General features: G+C 37.3%; 1 protein-coding gene across 3 annotated transcripts in view; it reads left to right on the top strand.

Annotated features, from left to right (window-relative positions):
- Nucleotides 1-21,885, top strand: part of LOC106881137 (kelch domain-containing protein 3) — a 59,775-nt gene that overhangs the window by 7,938 nt on the left and 29,952 nt on the right. The window contains exon 2 of one of the 3 annotated variants that reach the window (XM_014931409.2): nt 3,790-3,870. The gene's annotated coding sequence lies outside the window, so the exon portion shown is untranslated. Of the gene's footprint in view, nt 1-3,789; nt 3,871-10,274; nt 10,504-11,783; nt 11,984-21,885 lie in introns of those variants that run through there. The other 2 variants (XM_014931410.2, XM_014931411.2) reach the window with 2 other exon arrangements.

Here is a 21,885-nt window from a genome sequence, read left to right as displayed (position 1 = left end):
GGCACATAAAAGACACCATTTCGAGCGTGGCCGTTTTCGTGCGGGTGACACGTAAAAGCACCCACTACACTCTCTGAGTGGTTGGCATTAGGAAGGGTACCCAGCTGTAGAAACTCTGCCAAATTAGATTGGAGCCTGGTGTTGCCATCCGGTTTCACCAGTCCTCAGTCAAATCGTCCAACTCATGCTAGCATGGAAAGCAGACGTTAAACGATGATGATGATAGAGGTCAGTTGACCTGCTGATGTGAATATCTCTTTGAAAATCAAAGAGGAAGAGGATGACTATGGACCACTGTTTCAAAACCTCCAGCTTCTATAACCAGATTATAAACTCACTTTTATACTAATGATAATTGGTGCACTTGGTTTTGTGTGTAAATGCCTAAGTGACAATCTGGATAAGCCAGAAATCAACCAATTAATTCGTGTAATTACAAATACAATCTGTAAAGAGATCAGTAAAACTATGCAAAGTTTTTTTCAAAATGTGACATTGTTTTTGTTACCTACATTCCAATGATTGAGCTTTGTAGCTTTGTTAGAAACCAGCTCCTTTCTCAGAGGAACAATTTAATTAAAAACAGAAGAGAACACACACACACACACACTCGCTCTAGCCACCCTTATCTATCTCTACATCTCCTCCTTTGCTCTTATGTCCTGACCATCACCCCCGTCTCCCTAATACCATCCCCGAACCACCTTACTCTCCACCCTATACTGATACTTCCCATCAAGCTGCATCTACATCCCTGTATGTCACTTACTACCCTTAACTCTAGCCCCTACCAATCTCTGACCATTTGTTACTCTCCCCTCACATTCTTACAGTTCCCTACTCCTTTCTTCTCCATCCTGATATATAAATGTATATATAGATGCATATCTGGGTACAGGACTTGGCAAAAAAACGTGGACAAAATGATAAACAGAGTACAGAAAACACACAGGCCACATACAGAACATTTCCTTCATCAGCTGCCACCATTCTAAAACTAAGCATTTCGAAGAGTTAGGGCAGTACAGAACATTTCTGTGTTTGTCCCCCCCCACATCGTTTGACAACTGATGCTGGTGTGTTTACGTCCTCGTAACTTTGCGATTCAGCATAAGAGACTGATAGAGTAAGTACTAGGCTTACAAAGAATAAATCCTGGGGTCAATTTGCTCGACTAAAGGCGGTGCTCCAGCATGGCCGCAGTCAAATGACTGAAACAAGTAAAAGGAGTTAAAAAGAAAAAGAGTATACCTATAATATATATATATATATCATCATCATCATCGTTTAACATCCGCTTTCCATGCTAGCATGAGTTGGACGATTTGACTGAGGACTGGTGAACCAGATGGCTGCACCAGGCTCCAATCTGATCTGGCAGAATTTCTACTGCTGGATGCCCTTCCTAACGCCAACCACTCCGAGGGTGTAGTGGGAGCTTTTACGTGCCACCTGCACAGGAGTCAGTCCAGCGGCACTGGCAATGACCTCGCTCGAATGTATTGTTCACATGTCACCGGCCCAAGTGCCAGTAAGGCGACGCTGGTAAAGATCATGCTCAAATGGTGCTTTTTACGTGCCACAGGCATGGAAGCCAGACGGCTGCTCTGGCAGTGATCCCGCTCGGATGGTGCTGTTAGCGCTCCACTGGCATGGGTGCCAGTCATCGAATTTGGTTCAATTTCGATTTCACTTGCCCCCACAGGTCTTCGCAAGCAAAGTTTAGTGTCCATTGAAGGAAGGTTGGCATGGGTGCCAGTCATCGAATTTGGTCCGATTTCAATTTCACTTGCCTCAACAGGTTTTCACAAGCAGAGTTTTGTGTCCAAAGAAGGAAAAGTACACATAAGTGGGCTGGCTACACCCCTGGTAAAGGCCACGGGTTATGGTCTCACTTGTCTTGCCGGGTCTTCTCATGCACAGCATATTTCCAAAGGTAGAGCAGTTGATATTATGGTGGAGTAGTCCGTTTTATGCGGTTACCCTGGATTTCTCGCTCATAAGGGGCTTAGCCCTGGTGTATCTTCAGATCCCAAACACTGCTGGCCTGAGACCTCTTCAAAATATGAAAGGGAAAAGCCTCGTTATAAAGGTAAAACCCTAGGTGATTAACTCCCCTTGCCATTGGCCATCGATCTTCGGCCATGCCGCCATCTTGCAGTTTCCAAAGTACCACGAAAGTAAACGATTGTCTCCTTTCAGCCGTGGCTATTGGTTTCCAGCTGTAGCATCATCCTGCAGATTCCAAAAAACCAGCAGGAATTTTCTGAAATGCAAATCTCCGTCCTGGAGTCCATGAAGTCCCCTGGCACAAGAGAGTCTTTAAGGATTCTCACGTGTTTGGCAATGCATAACTTGCACCGTTTTGGCTCATTGATGTCGGGGCCTGGGTTCTCGAGTATTTTCCATGTGATCTAGTATGGAATCTCTTTGTCTCTTAGTTGCCAGACATGGCTGGCCAGTGATGTCACGTATTTCCTTTACGGGACTCTGAAGGGGGATGGAAGATTGGAAATGGAAATACGCTGTTTGAGAGAATTCCCAGAGCTCCCCACGTACTTCTGTTGGCGCGTGATGTTGTTGCACCTCTTGTTGCTGCTGTTGCTGCAACCATTGCCAGTGGTGTTGTCGCTGCTGGAGTTGGGCTGCTGCTGTTGGTGCTGGTGTTGTCGCTGCTGCTGTTGGTGCTGGTGTTGGCACTGCTGGAGTTGGGCTACTGCTGTTGGTGCTGGTGTTGTCGCTGCTGTTGGTGCTGGTGTTGTCGCTGCTGGAGTTGGGCTGCTGCTGTTGGTGCTGGTGTTGTCGCTGCTGTTGGTGCTGGTGTTGTCACTACTGGAGTTGGGCTGCTGCTGTTGGTGCTGAGGGTGGTGTTGGTGCCAATCATATTCTTGTCCTTGTGCTCGTTGCTTGTGCTGCTGTTGTTGCTATTGTTGTTGTTGTCGTCGCTGCTGCTGCTGCTGCTGCTGCTAGTGTTGCTGTTGTTGTTGATGGAGTAAGGGCTGCTGGGGTTGCTGGTGATGGTGGAGGATGTGGTGGTGGTGACAGTAGTGCTATCACCACTCCTGGTTCTGGAGGGGGAACTGCCGCTGTTAATTATGTTGCTGTTACAGACAGTGATGGAACTGGATCTGTTGCTTCTGCTACTACTACTACTACTATAGTGGCCAATAGGTCGAGCATTGTGGATGTCAGGGAAGCTATTGGTAAGGCTTTGGTAACCGCACGATGGCGGTGTGGCCGAAGATTGATTGTCAATGGCAAAGGGAAATAATCATTTAGGGTTTTACCTTTAAAATGAAGCTTTTCCCCCTCCATATTTTGAAGAGATCTTGAACCAGCAGTGTTTGGGGTCTGAAGATACGCTGTAGGGCGAAGCCCCTTATAAGTGAGAAACCCAGGGTAACCCCATAAACCGGCTTACCCCACTATAATATATATATATATATATATATATATATATATATATATATATATATATATATGTATATATATATAAAGACACAGAGAGAGAGAAAGAGAGGGAAAGACAAAGCGAGAGAGAGATGGAACAGAGTTTGTGCCTGATAATAAGAATGATTGAAACATTGTGCGTGCAATATAATTCAGTTCAATGAGAAAGTCTTGACCATGTTTATTGCATAATAAATTAATTTGTTGCAGTATAACATATCGAAGCTTCCTGGTCAACATTTTGTGGCCATTGTCAGAGTATCAATAATATATATATATATATATATATTATTATTATTATTTATGATAATTAAATTCTATTTTTTTCTCTCTCTCGAGTGGGTTGCCTGATGCAAAAAATAAGAAGAACTAGTTGTACCAGTTCTGTTCAGTTTGGATTGCCAAGTGACAAGATTTAAGGTTAGATAATCTTTTATTACCTATATAATTATTAAAAAATCTATTTTCGTCTTCATTGTTAATGTTTGTGTTGATTAATCCACAAGCCACAAAATTATATAAAGGAAAGGAAACAAGTTTATTCCAGTTCTCCATCTGTCATTTCGTCTTACTTTTTATTACCTGCTTATCCAATTTCTGTTGATATGATGGAACTTTTACCTGTAAGACAATTATATGCTGGCTCTTATAATGACATTAAGCAATTATAGATTATATTTTTATTGTTTTTACTATAATGGTATTTATCTGGTATTCTTTATTGAACAATATATTAAACTTCATTTATGCTGCTGTTGTTCTAGAGAAACACATGAACATCACAACTTCTCGTTTTGTGTTCTACTTTATATTAGGGCTTTTTTGTATAGCAAAAAATATCCACATTTTACTCATCTCATAGATGTTGGATATATGTGTGTGTGTGTGTGCATATATGTGTTTGTATGTATGTGTGAGTGTGTATCTGTGTGTGTGTATATATATATATCATCATCATCATCATCATTTAACGTCCGCTTTCCATGCTGGCATGGGTTGGACGATTTGTCTGAGGACTGGTGAACCAGATGGCTACACCAGGCTCCAATCTGATTTGGCAGAGTTTCTACAGCTGGATGCTCTTCCTAACGCCAACCACTCCGAGAGTGTAGTGGGTGCTTTTATGTGCCACTGGCACGAAGGCCAGTCAAGAGGTACTGGCAATGGCCACAGGATGGAGGAGGTTCAGAGAACTATTGCCTCTGTTGGCAACAAAAGGTCTCTCTCAGAGTGAAAGGTAGACTGTATGATGCTTGTATGCGAATGGCTATGCTTCATGGTAGTGAGACATGGGTTCTGAGTGCAGAAGACATGCACAGACTGGAGAGAAATGAAGGTAGTATGCTCTGTTGGATGTGCAATATCAATATGCATGTATGACAAAGTGCAAACATATTGAGAGAAAAGTTGGGCATAAGAGGAATCAAATGCAACTTGCAAGAGAGAAGACTGCATTGGTTTGGACATGTGATGTGTATGAATGAGGATAGCTATATAAAGAAATGCCAATCACTGAAAGTAGATGGTACCAGTTGAAGAGGGAGACCCAGGAATGAGATGAAGTGGTAAGGACCGATCTCAGGATGTTGGGCCTCATGGAGGAAATGACAATGGATCAAAATGTCTGACAATGTGAGGTTCTTGAGAAGACTTGCTCACATCAACAAAACTGAGTTCTAGAAGCTCTGTGTGTTCCATCCACATGAAAGAAGAAAACTTTTCACACACCTTACCCCAACAAACCAAACTACATCTCTTCCCTTCCTCACCTTTCCTCTTTCATGCATTATCCTTATCTCTCACTCCCCAATTAAATGGGGAGCAGACAGCAGCAGGTATAAAGATTAAATGAAGAAATAGTAATGAAAAGCGAGAGGCTTCAAATGAGGTTAAAAGCTCACAAGAACATGCCATAATATTTTATGGACTCATAACTTTAGTTAAATTTTCTCACCACGCCTTAAAATATTTTCTAACTCAACGAACTGTAGCAAAACCAACACCATAATACACTTGCACAGAAAGAAATGCTTAGAAGTAAGAACAAACTAAAAAAATTATACAACCACACTCTCACAGCCATATACTCGTAACCCATATATATATATATATATATATATATATATATATATATATATATATATATATAGAGAGAGAGAGAGAGAGAGAGAGAGAGAGAGAGAGTATATGGAGATATACATTCACACCCTCACACACAAACATATATATATATATACGATCCATGTCAGCATGGAAGGCGGATGTTAAATGATGATGATGATGATGATCACACACACACACATAAGTAGAAATACATACACTCATATAAATATGCACACAGTATAAATACACATACATAAGAATGTGAGGGTTGGTGACAGGAAGGGTATCTGGAGGTAAAAAATCTACTTCTACAAATTTCATTTTACCCATGCATGGAAAGGTGGCTATGAGGATGATGATGATGATGGTGGCAATGACAACGAGTACTCATTATCATTAGCTAATGATCAATAAATATCCACAAAGAATACTATTTCTTTGAAACAAAGATTTGGGACCTTTTTAGTGTTGTTGATTCTTCTGAGTGCTTCAAGTTTCTGCAATCAGAATTTTTTTTTCCAGATCAGAGGATTAGATCAATGTTGACCTTTAAGACCTGAAGGGGGTTAATTTTCTGTCAGGGTTTCCTTCCCTTAGGCAGTTGCAATACTACTCATGCTTATGAACTCCATCTGCCTAGGATTTGAAATCAGATTTTCATTCTTTCAGGGGATTTTATAGCCCCCCCCCCTCCCCCAGCCTGATCAGCCTAGTTTGTGATTTCTTTCAGAAGGGGATGCTGGTCATCTACATTCGTTACTGAGGTTATGTCCACCATAACTTATGTGCTGAAAGGAAGGACATCCACATTAACATGGTTTGGCATACCCCCTCCCCCTACCTTGGGATGCAAGGAATACCCTAAACTAGGAGCTCTTAACAGGGTTATCTTTCTAATACCAGGGGTAAATTACAAATGCAGATGAACATGTGGGAGGCAGGCACATCTGTGTTTATAAAAATAATGGATTTTTAATTCTATGCAATTTATATTCAATTACTGTTTTGATGTTTAGTATGAAACTGTTTTCTCATGTGGAGTTTCAGACATTTCATGAGCGGGCAGTTTCAAATTAAAATTTGAATAAAATTTCTCATGTGGCTGAGGAATTCCTCTCACTGCTGCTTTTTTAAAAAAGATATGTAACAATCTTTATTAATGCTTCCTCATAAAACATCCCTGCACACATACATACATGTAATAGAATCATAATACATGTGACTCTAATATGTGTAGTAATTATATAATATATATAAGCTAATTTGATGATAATGATGATAAAGAGGACCCACACCACTACTCTACCTCTATACCATCCCTGTCACTGCCATCACCATCACTGTTATGTCGATAGCATTGTTGTTATTGAGATTAAGGAAAATTATAATATTTGTTTCTCCAAGCAAACATTATTCAGTCTGGCTCATGCTGTTGTCATTGTAATATAATATAATATAATAACAATGTGAACTATAGCTGAAGTTTCAATAACAACTATTATTAATGACAACAATATACATTCAAAACAATTGTAAATACAGAAATATTACAGTAATTACTGCATGATTACATTGGTAAGTAGAAGCACCAACAGATGTTCATATACATATCTATAGTTCCATCAATAACAGAGGTGAACCTGATCTGACCTACTGTACTGCTGTGATGTTTTGGTTAGTTAAAGTCTCTCTCAAGCCTAGATGCTCAAGGTGCTGTACAGTGGGATTGAACCTGAAGGCAGGCAGTTATTACAATTTAAACTTCTTAATTATACATAGCCATGTCTGTATCCATATACTGTAGTCCTCCCTCATGAAATTTCTCCCTGGTCTCAGATTTCAGGAATGTTTTTTTTTATATCATTTTGTTTGAAATGAAGGGCAATGCTCATATCCATGTACAAGGACTCTGACATTGGTGGGAGGGAGGCATCCTCAAACTCGAGATATGACTTGAATACATGCAACAGAATGGACTCTGTCAAAGATACCCAAGAACCAGGTGATGGTGTTAAACTGGGTGATGAGTAAATCTACAATGGGGTTCAAACAGTGACCACCCCAACAAATGTCTTCTCCTATAGCCTTGGGTTGACCAAGGCTTTGCAAGTCGATTTGGTAGACAGAAGCTGAAAGAAACCCCATCATGTGTGTGTGTGTGTGTGTGTGTGTGTGATTGCATGTATTACAATTTAATGATGTATACTTGGTAAAAAAAAGTTATGACTTCAGTGTGAAGGATAGCCATGGTGTAGGGAAACCAAAGAAAACTTTGGAAGGCAGCGTAATCTTAGAATTTGCGAAAAGATCCACTCCCTGCCTTAATACCTCGTTTCCCTTTTCACTTATTGCAGCTTCAACTAAGAGAAAATAAATAATTTTAAAACATTTAATAAAACAAACATTTATGTAAAGACTTAAAAACCTACAAAAATTAAAAATTTAGCGATGTTTTTCCTAAGCCACCCAAAATATAACTGGACCCCAGTTATTATTTATCACGTGACTGTTGACGGCACAATATCTTAGGTTTCTTGTAATAGTTGGATTTTTGTAGCGTCTTATTTCTTGTTCTTTTAAATCAGGTCAACCCTGAACTGGTAGACTTGTGATCAAATGCTTTCCAGTCGTGACCATCCAGCCTTTTTTTTTTATACATCTAAGACTTCATTATACTATGCTTCTTTTCCCTTTCAAAGATAGTTGGGTGTGATTTGAGTGAATTTAGCTGTTATTTTTAGCATGTCAACCGATATTTTAGCTCACTCTAAAGGATTTTGATACCCTTCGTATATAAAATATTGGTTTATTAAGCAAATAAAATAATATCCCTAAGCATTTCGAAATGTTTGGAAATATTGTTCAATTTAACATTAACTTTCAGTTTCTAAAAAGTCAACAGTATAATGTGTATGTATGTGTGTAAGTTATGTGTGTTTGTGCCCCACAAGTAGAATATAAAGGATATATATATGTGACGCAAATTCATCGTGTTTTTGGGAATATAGATTCAAGTCTCCAAAACAGAAAACAAACACAAACCCTCGAACATTTCGATTTGTAATGAAAGAAAAAAATTCTGAGGATGTAACTGAAAAGTTTTTTTGCTATATATAGGTCAAGAATTGCTTACATTCACTTATTTAAAGTCAGAAACAAAAGAATATTCTATCATTGCTAATAAAAATCGGCATTATTTATTTTAGTGAGAATTTCTTGTGTATCAGCTGACATTATTTGTACTTTAATAGACAATATAAGTTGGAACGAAAATGCACACAATCAGCGATTGCTCTCGCGGTCTCTAAAAAGTTCGGCAATCACGTTGGAATAGAGCTATTACTATCAATGTTTGTTTGTTTCTTTTATGGAGAATTAGGGTAAAAACAATTTTATATTAAACTGAAGTATAAAAGCCTAGTATTTCTTTCTCAGAACTTTTGGCAGTCCAGAAATCTCTTCGTGTTTCCCCTCATCAATTATCTACAACCGATTATATTAGAATATTAAGCAAATTAACATCAATCAGTCTTATGAGGTTTTTAAAAGTTCGATTGATCTCGTCGTGTACCGTATTTCTACCCAGTGTAACTCAAACTAAGTTCGTTTTTGCCCGTTAAGCACTCACAGAAAACAAATTCGGTCTCATCACAATACAGTTGGATCTAACGTTAGGTGTTATGATGTTGCAATCATTAAAATAGAACCATGTTTGTTTGTTTTACTAGTTTAAATCTATTGTCCAAGACAGCGCTAATTAGAGACATTGCCAGAAACTGTAATCTATATTATATGATATTAATTCATCCTGGTGGACACTAAACAACACTTAAGTATCTAGTCATTGAATATTTGATCATTAACATGTTATAGTTGCTCGAGTTCTTAGCTACCAGTATATCTAGTGGTAAATATAGTTGTATATATGTCACAGTGAATTTACCAATATATAATATATCAAGGAAAACAACATTCTGCATTCAGTGATGGTACTGTACTGTTTTTTTTTTTTTTAAATATATTATTATCAAGCCGTGATAGAAGGTCATGTACACGAGCTGGAGTTTCTATGTGGTCGATCGACCGGCTAAAGAAATAGCAGCCAAATTTCCTTCCTATCGCATTCTCTTGACTTACGAAAAGGGCACACGAGAAAGTATATTCCGGTTTGGACTGTGTCTGAATAAATAACTGAAGCCCTTTTGTATTCGGCTTGCTTAATTAGGGACATATCTCGGGTTAAACAACTGATTACACTCTGGATCTTCTTTTATTGTGATGATTCCCACTAAAACTTTGTTTCTACCGCTACTGCTGGGGTGGTGTATCTACAAATTTTGCCGTTCAGCAGTGCATTAAAAAAGTTAAAGCTGATTGGAGATTATACAGAAGTGTTTTTTTTTGTAAAGAACGAGAAGCACTCCAGCAGTAAGACTGACAATAGAAGCACTGGAGCAGTAAGGTGGCAGTAATAATACTAGAGCAGTAGGGTTGCAGTAGAAGCACAAGAGCAGTAGAGTTATAGTAGATGCACTCGAGCAGTAGAGTTACAGTAGATGCACTCGAGCAGTAGGCAGATGGTAGAAGCACGAGAGCAGTAAGGCTGACAGTAGTAACATTAAAGCAGTAGACTGACAGTAGAAGCACAACAATGAGTCTGCAGTAGAAGTTGGTGGTAGTAGAACTGCTAGAGTAGGAACACCAACAGCCAGGGTGGTAGTGAGAGTAGTGGTGTTAGTGGTGGTAGTAACAGTTGTGTTGCTAGTCCGGCTATCACGGCTCATTCTGACATTGATCCAGTAAAGGGAGAGGAGAAGGCGGCTTTCTCTCTCGTGTAATAAAATAAGAACAACGGCAGATATTTAACTTTTTACCTCTGCATCAAACACTTTCAAGTGATGTTAGCTGTCGTGTGACATTGTCAAGCGTGGCAATGTTGCAGATTGTCAGGTAAGAAACTGAAAAAAAGCTCTATTTAATTACACACCTGCTAAATGTCGGTGAATATATTTAATCATATGTCTTGGTAGATAGTATACACTGTTTTAATGTAAGTCAATACGAAATGCCCCAGCACTACTGCTGTACTTATTTAACATTGACGACGATACACGAGCGGTAGAACATATTAGTTTAACGTTTACCAACTCCTGAATATATATATATATATATATATATATTAGGAACGAAAGAAACCGTGCTCGATAATTTTATATTATTATATATATATATATATATATATATATATATGTATGTATATATATATATGTATGTATATATATATATGTATGTATATATATGTATGTATATATATATATATATGTATGTATATATATATGTATGTATGTATATATATGTATGTATGTATATATATGTATGTATGTGTGTATATATATATATGTATGTATATATACATATATGTATGTATATATATATGTATGTATATATATGTATGTATATATATGTATATATATATATGTATATATATATATATATATATATATATATATATATATATATATATATATATATATATATCTATATATATATATCGTGCTAGTGACACCTAAGCAAATGTAAGATGTAAATAGCAACTGTACTAGTAATAAAGACTATTTAAGATTAGTAATAAACTATTTGCTTGGGTTTCTTTCTTTCTAGCCCTCATCTCTTTCGTGTCTCCTTTTAGGCTTTCTGTTCCATTTTTGCCCACCACCTTTACCTCATTAAATATATTACTCTTGATTTAAGAGAGATAGAGAGAGAGAGAGTGTGTGTGTGTGTGTGTGTGTAACAGAATAAAATGTCTCCCTTGCCTCATAACCGTATAATCGTTATTTCAAGAAAACAAAAAATACAAAAGACTGGAAAGGGAATGGTTGCTGTTGGTAAAAAGTGACAAGAAGCAGTCGGCAAAATAAATTTCCATAAATCAAACTAATTAACTTTCAACAACAATAACAAGGAGAACAATGACGAAAAGAAGCAATTAAGTTTTCATTTGTTTGCTTATTTTTTGTTGTTTTGTTAATTTTTTTTAACACCAATCTGTATCAAAATCGGAATTGACTTATTCATTTTTATTTATTTCATGTAATTTTGGTGCTAACTTGAACTTTAATTATTTGTATATTTACGTTGCTGTTTGCGTCGCAACTCTTTAATTTGACAGATGAAAACTTGTTCTTTGTCACTCCTTCCCCCACCACACTTTTGTACATTTCAGTTTCTATGTCACTTTATTTCGTGGACGACATTAGTAATTAAGCACTTTACTCGCTACGATTTAAGAATAAATAAATGCAATATTTGCACAAGAGTCTTGTCTTCAAAAACAGCTTGATCGCTGAAAGTCTGCAAATCCGCAAAGCAAAACTATTTCGCTTTTAATGAGTATATAAACTTTGGAGGACTTCGTTGGATATTCGAGGTAAATAAGATTCTCTCTCTCTCTCTAGAGCTCACACACACACACACACACACACACAAACCCACATACTATATACTCGTATGCTTACAAACATATGCACGTATACGAACATATATATATGTCATGAAGTGGTTCAAATGGTATTTAGAAGCAAAAATGTATTTTTGTTCCTCTCGTCTTACATTTGTGTTTGTTTATCCTGTTTAATTATGTAATTAGAGAGAGAAAGAGAAAGACAGACAGACAGACTAATCCTTGTTCTCGTTTTGGATATCATTTTCCAAACATGATGGATGCTAATGTGTGTACATGTATAGTCACAGTATAAGATTAGCTTTTTTCAGACGGGTTGTTTCTACGAAGTATCAGACTTGATAATTTTTTTTCTTTGTATACATATGGCTTCATCACCTCCATCAACCACCATCATAACCATTCCTCTTATTCCCGCAGTGTCGGCTGATGGGGAAGTCCCACACTAGTCTTCTCTCCTGTTCATCACTATCCCCTATCATCACCATTCTTTCCAGCAGACTGTCACGAATACGTTGGACAAAAACAACACACACACACACACACACCCATAGACATTAATATTTACAAATTTGTACAAACGCAAAAATGTACAAGTGTATATGTGCATATATATTTTTGCATGAATATATATATATATATACACACACATATATATATATATACACACATATATATATGTATATGTGTGTGTGTGCAATGTATTAAATACGTGTGCATATACATATACAGGTAGCATGCATATATATATATATATATATATATATATATATATATATATATGTACACACGCATTTTCGTACGTGTTTTCAAACTTCCATAGTGTTCTTGTTCTGTTCTTTACAAAATCATTTAATTCTCAACAGCCCAGTCTGCCTGGTCGCTAATAGAGAGGCCCAGTTCATGGTTGTAAGTAGTTCAAACATTTTAGATGAGCATTTTTTTTCATATTGCAGTGCTGAGGTTAACCCTTTTGTTACCATATTTCTGTTAAAATACACTGCCTTTGTTTCCATTAATTTTGAAAATAACGAACCATTTGCTAAAAATCACTGCCATTATTAAAGTCTGGTGTTTGAAACAGATTAATATGAAATTTTAATGGAAAATTTAAATCCAGATCACTTTAAGGAAGAAAAAAAAAAAAACCCCCAAAGAATGTAGGCTCTATGAAGTTGATTTCTTCTGGACCCATTCTAAGAAGATAAGTCTTTAGTGGCACCTCATAGGCTTATGACATTATTATTACAACCATGAGTGTCTTTAAATTTGTGTGTTTGTGTGAAGAATATATATATATGGGTGAGTGGACAAATGAATGAAAGAGGCACTCAACACATGTAAGTAGGAATAGCATATATTATTATTTCAAACAGTTTGATTTAGCCCCAAGCAATTTAAAGTTTCTGTAATAACCAACCCTATGAAACTTTGAGCCACATGGGGCCAAATCGAACTGGTTTAAATATAATAACAATAACACACACACACACACACACACCCAACCATATATATAAAAAAACAAAGTATTGTCTTTAAAACAGTTTGCTAGTTAAAAATCTGCAAAACAAAATTACACATACATATGCACACACACACACACACAGATGTATGTAGAAACTCGTTTTTTTGGTGCATTAGTAAAAGAATCACAATTACTGCTTACTGGTAATGTTTGAAGCATAACTCTGTTATTAAAATCTTGCATAGGTCAGCATGACCTTTTATCCATCAAATATGAATGAAATAAATAGTAGCTAAAGTATAAAAGTATATTAGCTTATAGATGTGAAATATTTTGATGATCATTAATCTAGCAGTTCCTGCTAGAAAAGTTTCTAGAGAAACACACTTGCAATAGGTTAACATCTGACCAAGATGGGAGAAGCTTTTTAATCTCTGTTTAATGCCACAGAAACTGAGAAATCCTCCACAAGATTCAAATTAACAGTGTAAAGAAGTTCATTTTCACAACTATATAATCCCTGATTCAATCTCATTGCACAATACCTTTCGGAAGTATCTTCTACTGCATCCTCAGGTTGACCCATGCATTGTGAGTGGAATCTGAGAGATAGAAACTGCAGAAGCCCTTCATATGTGTGTGTGTATGTATACTGGTGCATTAGGTTGCATCTCTCTTCATGTAAAAGTAAACAATAATCAATTAAATAAGTACCCATCTGCAATAAATACTGGAGTCAGTTATGATTTAAAAAAAATCCTTGAAGGCTTTGCTCTAGAATGACCACACTCCAATGACTGAAACCAGTAACAAAGTAATCTTTATTTTTCGAGCTTCCTTTATCATTTGCTTATGAAGGCATATCATTTGGTTTAAGTCTGAAAGACTGATATTGTCCTTCTAAGGGCAATGTAGTTGGCAGAATAACTAGAATAGTGAAAAAAATGCCATTACAGTTAGTTACATCCCTTTATGTTCTCAATGTGGTTAATAGAATAGATTTGGTCAAGTATTCAAGCTCATGTGAATTGACTAAATGCCTTGCAAAATGTCTCACCTTGTGCCAGTATTAGAAATCATTATTGTCTTTATATAATTTCATGGTCATCTTCTGTGGATGGTTCTTTTGATGAATTGTAATGTTATATTTATTGCAGATAGTGTACCAATGTAAGAATCCTCCCTTATTGTCATTTTTGTGGCACTGAAAAAACTATTTTGATCAGATAGCTAACTAGCCAGGCAGTACATTCTATTGCGAAAGGATTGGAAGTGCCAGGGAGAAGTACACAAACCTACATCATGTGATTTTATTCAGCCTGTCTTCCCCTTTCAGAACTGTTGTAATAACCATTCTCCTTTGTGACTCTGAGCCATCAATTACCTACTGTTACCAATTTATGATTCCTTGAGCGCTTCCACCATCACTACCTCCACTCTATGTACAGCTGTTACTTTGTAGCTGATACACTGAAGTCCTTAAACTGGTGGAAGTTACCAGCATTGAGACCAAGTTACTGCAGGCACAGTATGCTACCAAGATGGAGGATCATTGCTTGCCCAAGATTTTCTGGTATGGCAAACCAACACTGGACAGAAAGACACCAAAGAAAAAGAGAAAGGCTCTCTGAAGATATCCTTTGGCACCTGTCAGATTGCCCATTGTCAGTGTTCTAATATAACCTTCAATTATGAGGCTTGGCAATACACCTTTCATCAGTCTTTCTATTCTTTCAAGAACATATACAAAGCGGACTTTGTGGGCCAAAGGAGATTGTGGAAGAACTGTAATACACGAACACAAAACTCAGAATTTCCCATGCAGCTGATGCAACCAGGTCTAACTGTCCCATATTAGCTTTGTTGACCATCAGTGAGCCTGCAGTCAACATGGACAGTGCTCTTCACAAATCTTTGTTCGCAAAATCAGACTATGTTGATGATGAAGACGAGCTGGATGAACTTGATGAATTTTAATGAATAGTTTAGATTCTTGAGAATGGTTTGTATTGCATCATTAGTGACTGTGAAGAATGCTTTGTTAAGTAAAAGATTTTGCTCTAGAAACTTTTAAAGAAGCTCTCTCTAAGCCACATTGTGGATCAGTGTATTTGTCTTTGGTGTTCTCTGGTGTTGATGGTAAGAAAAGAGAAAGTGGATTTGGTAGCAACTACTTTTAATCTTCAAAATGAAGCCAGGTTTCTAGGTGAATTGAGTAGGGTTGAAGTAGTGTAGCAATATTTGGAGAAAGGAGAGAGAATGTGAGTGTGATATCTGCATATGAGGCTGTCTGTATGCTTTGTGACAGTCTGGAAAGGTCATGTGTGTATAGGTTGAACAGAGTGGGTGAGAGAATGGAACCCTGTAGTACTCCAGTCAAGAAATTGCAGACTCAATTACATGACAGAAATAGCCAACTTCATAAAAATCAAAGACAACTCAAATACTAAAACAAGACAACTGGAACAAACTCAGTATGAAACTTGTAAACAAAGAAATAAGAAACTAAAATAAACTATAGAAAAACACAAAATTAACAAACATTTGTATCTAACAAGCTCCAAAACTACATAGTAAAACATTATGTAGAACAAATGTCTTGAGCCTTTATTGAAACATACCTCCAGCTTGGGAGTTCAATTTTTGGGAAGATGGAGTTACATTTTAGTCACCACTACCCTGTTACGGGTCAGATAGCAGAAGATATGCATAACTCAAAGGAAGGTTGGCTGCTATGCATGTGCCATGCAGGCCCATCCGTGTGTGAACTTACCTTGATGTCATTCAACCTGCTGAAAGGTTAAATAGGCCGTGTGCCTCAATAACGAGTTCCAAAGAGCAGGAGATTAGCAGAATAAACTGTAAATAAACAGATGGAAGGCCGTGGGAAGCTAATGCTGTAGCTTTCCTCCAATAAATCATACTCTTCATACTTTGACATGGAAGTTCAAGATCACACGGCACATGAAGGGAAAGGAGTGGGTGGTAATTAAAAGGACCAACAACAAGGGTAAAAAACCCCAACACTATAATCCCAAATAAATGCACATAACAGACATTTCTTGGATATCAGCCACCAAAAACCATGCACAAAGAGACAGGAACACAAAATGAAAATACACAGCTGCCACCTCCTCTGTGAGTTTGTCTACTTCCTTCCAACAATCATCCCCAAAAGCAATAGGGGCAACTAAAACTCAAAACCCTCAAAGTTACATGAAATTCTAAGGAGTTAAAACATCTATGCCTGAAGGAGTCTCTGTACTCGCTCACATCTGGAACTACTTAACTCTGTAAAACTATTCAGTTCTGTAGTTTTGTAGAACTACTCGATTCCGTAAGATTCACAGATTCTGGAAGTTGGACAAAATTATAACAATTCTAAAGGTCAGCAAAAACCCAACTGAAATAGCATCATACAGACTCAGCACCCTATTATATACACCCTCAAGAAAAAAAAACAAACTAAAAAGACTTATCCTTGACATCACTAACATATCCATCTCTCCAAAACATAATACAGGTTCAGGTAACTACATACAATCACCACCTCAAGACTCACAAATTTAATACAGAAAATAGATGATGGCTTTAACATCTTCAAAAAGCCTCCATACCATACTAATTACCATTGATATTGACAAAGCTTCCAACTCCATTCCTTGCTATCTACTTCTGGGATAGAAGCCAAATTGTCTTGGAAAGTTCTAATATTGCATTTCTTGGTGGATCACGTCATTGTGTGTCCCTGGTTCTTAGAAGGTAGGCTAATGGAGATGGATATATTCCTTGAGGTTATTTCTGTTTCACTATCTTTTCAGTTGGGAAGCATATTAGTTGGTTGCCAAGGCAAAAAATGGTAAAGAGCTGACTAACTGAACAATTCTTAATGAATAAAAATTTTGAGATGCAAATAATGCTTCACTGTATCTCATTGTATTTGCAACTGCAATAAGTTTATAGCCAGTGGAACCAATGAGAAACTTTGTTTAATATTTTTGAGATTTTTAACAATTTTCTGAGGTTTTGGTATTTAGTTGTGTTGGTACCAGTAATTCAATATATTTGTTTGTCTTTATCTTTTTGAGAGCCTTGGTGTTTTTATGTATAGTTGTGTTGTTACATATTGTAGCTTGTGAATGGTTTTTTTAAAATTTTCTTACAAGGAATGATATTTATTTATGGAGTAGAGGGAACAGGCCTATACAACATTGTATTTATTTTTTGTGTGGATTGTAGTGTCTGGTTTTATTGAGCTATTTTGAAAGAATGTTTGCCTGCTGTTGGGAGTAATAATGTCAAGTTTGATATAGTGTAGCCACTGTTTGTATTAAATGACCTGCCATACTTAAATGACCTGCCATAATTAAATGACCTGCCATAATTAACTACATTTATGATGAGTATGTATTATTGTAAATTGTGTTAATGATGTTAATTGTGTTAATGATGTTAATTCAACATTGTATGAGTTAGTGGTGTGTGGGTGTTTGTTTGGTGTTTCTTAATGATGGGTGCACTAGTGTAATGGGTTTTAATGCTATGCAACACTGATATTGTAATTAACTGTAATGATTGAATTGTTATTCTGTATTGGTATTGTTGTAATGTAATAACAGCAATTGTTCAAACACTAGATATGTCCAGCTTTTCTGCTTCAGCCATCTGTTATATGGGCTGGTTGACATAAGACTTATAGTTTGGAAGTGAGATCTTGTCACTAAAGTGATAGTTAAGTTAATGGAATAATAAACAGGAGCTTAGATGCCAGCTTCCATGTATGCCACTTTTGGTATTGTTGCTGTAGAAATTCAGTATTTGTTGGCTCTAGGTGAGAAGACATTTGAGCAAAGTGATTCCAGCCATGACCATCCCTTCTTTATATTAGACAGTATATCTAGGATTACATCATCCCATGTGTCCTCCTTTTAAGACAGCAGGATATAAATTGAGGGTAATTTGGTTGCTATTTCTAGCAGATGTGGTAACCAGATGAAAGGCTGTGGATGTTATTGATGAGCTCTGCTTCAGATTGACAATAGCTGATCAAATGCTGAGGAGCAACACATTAGGACTGCACTTCTGAAATGTTATTCTTTAGTCTGGTCTTGGTACATGCTGTACTTTCAAGCATGGTTAGCAGGGTGGAATGCAGTGTGCTTTATTGCTTAGTTGGAGGGTGAGGAGGGGCAAAGGCAGTGACCTTTGCAGGTTATCTTAAACTGCTGGTAAGATTGTTGTTCTGCACTCTTCCAGAGTACATCGAGAAGTTTGTCTAATGTGACCTTAGTCTTTAAGATGGTAGGATAAGGTTTGAGGGAGATTTGGCTCAAGGTGTTATTGTTGTTTAGAACTGGGTGAGTTCTGACAGAGAAGACTTTTGATCAAAGGCTTTGTAGCTGCGATTCTCTCCTTTTGATTGTATAATGTGTATTGGACTACATTATTTAGAATATATATATGAGTATATATGTCTCCCTTTTCTAAGACAGAAGGCTAGAGTGTAAATGATTTAAGAGGAAAACTGGGTATAAGAGGCCACTAAGGGTTGTGTGCAAGAGAGAAGACTGCGCTGGTTTGGTTATGTGATGTATATGGATGAAGACAGCTGTGTAAAGAAGTGCCGAACTCCGATTGTGGAGGGTACCTGTGGAAGGGGTAAACCCAGGAAGATATGAGATGAAGAGGTGAGAAAGGATCTTCAGATACTGGGCCTCTCTGAGGAAATGACAAGGGACCTGGAGTTGTGGTGATTTGCTGTACTTGAGAAAGAAGTGTCAAGCTAAGTGAAATCATGATCCTCCGTACATATGGGCTTATCCTTTACAGGTGCTGGTGCCACATGAAATGCACTCATGCTGGTGCCACACGTTTGCACCCATGCTGGTGGCATGTAAAAAGCTCTCATCACACTCTGTAAAGCGGTTGGCATTAGGAAGGGTATCCAGCCGTAGAAACCATGTCACAACAGATAAATGGAGTTTGGCCAGCTCCTGTCAAACTGTCCAACCCATGCCAGCATGGAAAACATACAATAAATGACGAGGATGATGATGATGATGATGATAGGATATGATCGTTAGAGAGTTTTGACTTTTATTTCTAGCTGGCACTTCTTATTTGACTTGTGGCTAGAGGTGATGTTTAGCCCCAGGCAACCCCCTGATCCAGTAGGATCTATCTTTCTAGCTGTACTTTGTTTGTGTAGGTGAGAACAATGCTGTACACTCTGAATTGCAGTGTTGAATTGTATGAGTGCATTAGTGGTGGTAAAGATTAGCTTTTATCAAATTGTTGTACATATATCTAGGAGGGTAATGGGTCTATATGCTGTTAGTTGACTTGTAATTTTGTCAAGCTTTAGAATTGTTATAGTTTTTGCCTAGATTCTAGGAAGTTAACAATGTTGGTATGAATAGCTGTAAAGGTTGGCAAGTGGAGATTTTAGATATATGCTTGTGATTTTGTCTGGCCCTGAATTTTTGAGATTTTAGATGTCCCTATTGCTTTTTTTTTGGTGTTTGATGGAAAGAAGGGATCGAAATCCTGTTCTAGGTAAAGGTGCATATTTTTAATTTGTGTTCCTGCCTTGTGTAATTTTGGTGCTTGATGTTCAAGAAATGATTGCTAAAAACATTTGCTTGCTGTTGCAGGATGTTATTTGAGATAGTCGTTGCAGCATGGGTGTGGTTTGAGTAGTGTTAATGTTGATGATGCTTATTACTCTGTATAGTATTTTTCTGTTAGTTTTGTAGTTTATGTTGAATGTAAATATGTGCCAGATTTTTTTTTTCCTCTGATTTATTTTTTTGTTTATTCATTTGGTGCTGAATTTAACTTCAATTGTACAGGGTGTTGGCATATTGTTTTTGAGGTTGTCTCTGGTATTTATGAGGTGACTATTTCTGTTATGTAACTAGAGTTGTACTTTATTGTTACCCTGCAGTTTTTGTATGTATCTATAGTTATTTTGTTGAATGTTTTCTACTGCAGTATATATATTATGTTGGAGCTTGGGGTGGTGGTGTTAAATACTGAAAATCTTAAATCTGTATCTTGATGGAATGCTTTTGAAGATTGTAAAAAAAATGTATTTTGATTTCCTCATTGATGTATGACTGTTTTGTGATAATGGTTGTTGGCTTGAGGACAATTGGTTGTGATTGCAATTGGTTGTGATAACTTGCTATGTGAAGCAGAAGTCAGTGTTCATAGAAGAGTTGTCACTGACTTAGTGTGATATGTATGTGTATTAGTGTGGTTTGCTTAAGATGTAAAAGAACATTAGTTATGTTGCTATTATGTTACGTCATGAGTTATCCGTGCTATCTAAAATCCAGGATGTATTGACTACATTGAGGTGTTCTCCAATAATGGTTGTGTTAAAGCATTGTGGTTGGGGAGTGTAACCTGGTGGGTTGGTTGATGAGGTCAGTAGTGGTGGTGGTGTGTGTCTGTTTTAGCAGACCTATGATCAAAAGCAGTCTAACCATGACCATCTCACCTTTTTTTTCAAGCATTAGTAGTCTTATGTATCATCTTTTTTAAGATGGTCGGATGTGATATAAAGGAAATTTAGCAGCTTTTCTGTGGCAGGCTGAATGACCATGTAGTGGTTCTCATGTTGGCTTGTAATAACACTATTTGCCATGAAATATCCTTGTTACCTTCTTTCTCCTTCAATGACATTGTTGCCTCGTTTTTGTATCTGGTTTGCAAGATTCTTTATGTGAATTCGTGTGATGAAGCAATTTTTGTTGTGTCTAGGGAGAGTCATTATGCCAATATTAATAACACACGCCCTAGTTCAATTCTGCTTCTTTATTATTTGTCAATTGGTTGGATATTTGACCAATTGGCTAATAATAAAGGAGTGAAATTGGACCAGAGTTTGTGTCATTTTTGTCTATTTTTTAGATTGTTATCATCTTCAACTTCGTTATAATCTTTGTTTTTATTAACGGTGTCTTTGCGTTTTCTTTTGTTATTATTATTTTTATTATTATTACCATCATCAGAGAGAAAAGCTGAACATTAGAAGCATCAGTTGTGGCGTGCAAGAGAGACGATTGCGCTGGTATGGACATGTGGTGAGAATGGAGGAGGATAGCTGCGTGAAAAAGTGCCACACCCTAACAGTTGAGGGAACCCGTGGAAGAGGTAGGCCCAGGAAGACCTGGGCTGAGGTGGTGAGGCAAGACCTTCGTACATTGGGCCTCACCGAGGCGATGACTACGGACCGAGACCTTTGGAAATGGGCTGTGCGTGAGAAGACCCGGCAAGCCAAGTAAGATCGTTGCCAGTGCCCCTGGACTGGTTCTTGTGCGGGTGGCACATGAGATGCACCATTTTGAGCGTGGCCGTTGCCAGTACCGCCTGACTGGCTCCTGTAGGATTTTCGAGC

This window comes from Octopus bimaculoides, chromosome 6 (assembly GCF_001194135.2).
Source record: "Octopus bimaculoides isolate UCB-OBI-ISO-001 chromosome 6, ASM119413v2, whole genome shotgun sequence".
Classification (NCBI taxonomy): Eukaryota; Metazoa; Mollusca; class Cephalopoda; order Octopoda; family Octopodidae; genus Octopus; species Octopus bimaculoides.
The sequence above is the reverse complement of the archived record's forward strand: the minus strand, read 5'-3'. Positions and strand labels throughout refer to the sequence as shown.